Here is a 627-nt window from a genome sequence, read left to right on the forward strand (position 1 = left end):
GGCTGGGCTCTGGGTCCGGAGTGGATCTGGCGAGATCATCCTCGGGAGTGACGGTGAGAGGTGACCCATTTCTCACCAGAATCCACTCCACAAACACGGTGAAATCCGCTCGAGGACCATATTCGGGCGACGGCACTCTGCACTCGATGTTTAGACTGGCGTCGTAGAATGCACAGAGCGCGTCGTCCGGGTATCTCGTATGGTCCTCGAGCGATCTCTCCCCCTACTCCAGCAAGAGAAGAAATTCCGGGCGAAGGAGGGCATCCATGAGGGAAACACAACGGAAACAAAAACACTGAGAAAAACGAGGAAACAAACGAAGGGGAAAACACGGTGGTAACTGTTATTGGTCGGTTCTTCTGTCACAATCTGTGATGGCGAGGAACGATGGAGACGAGGAATACTCTCCCCCTACTCCAGCAAGAGAAGAAATTCCGGGCGAAGGAGGGCATCCATGAGGGAAACACAACGGAAACAAAAACAGAGAAAAACGAGAAAACAAACAGAGGGGAAAACATGGAGGTAACTGTTATTGGTCGGTTCTTCTGTCACAATCTGTGATGGCGAGGAACAATGGAGACGAGGAATAAACGAAACAGTCTTTAATAAAGGAAACTCAGGGTAAAT

The 627-nt window shown here is 50.2% G+C and overlaps 1 protein-coding gene across 7 annotated transcripts in view; it reads left to right on the forward strand.

Annotated features, from left to right (window-relative positions):
* cep89 (centrosomal protein 89) overlaps positions 1–627 on the forward strand; it is a 72,153-nt gene that overhangs the window by 33,363 nt on the left and 38,163 nt on the right. The window lies entirely within an intron of this gene.

The sequence above is a fragment of the Sinocyclocheilus anshuiensis genome, unplaced genomic scaffold (assembly GCF_001515605.1).
Source record: "Sinocyclocheilus anshuiensis isolate Anshui unplaced genomic scaffold, SAMN03320099.WGS_v1.1 scaffold944, whole genome shotgun sequence".
NCBI lineage: Eukaryota > Metazoa > Chordata > Actinopteri > Cypriniformes > Cyprinidae > Sinocyclocheilus > Sinocyclocheilus anshuiensis.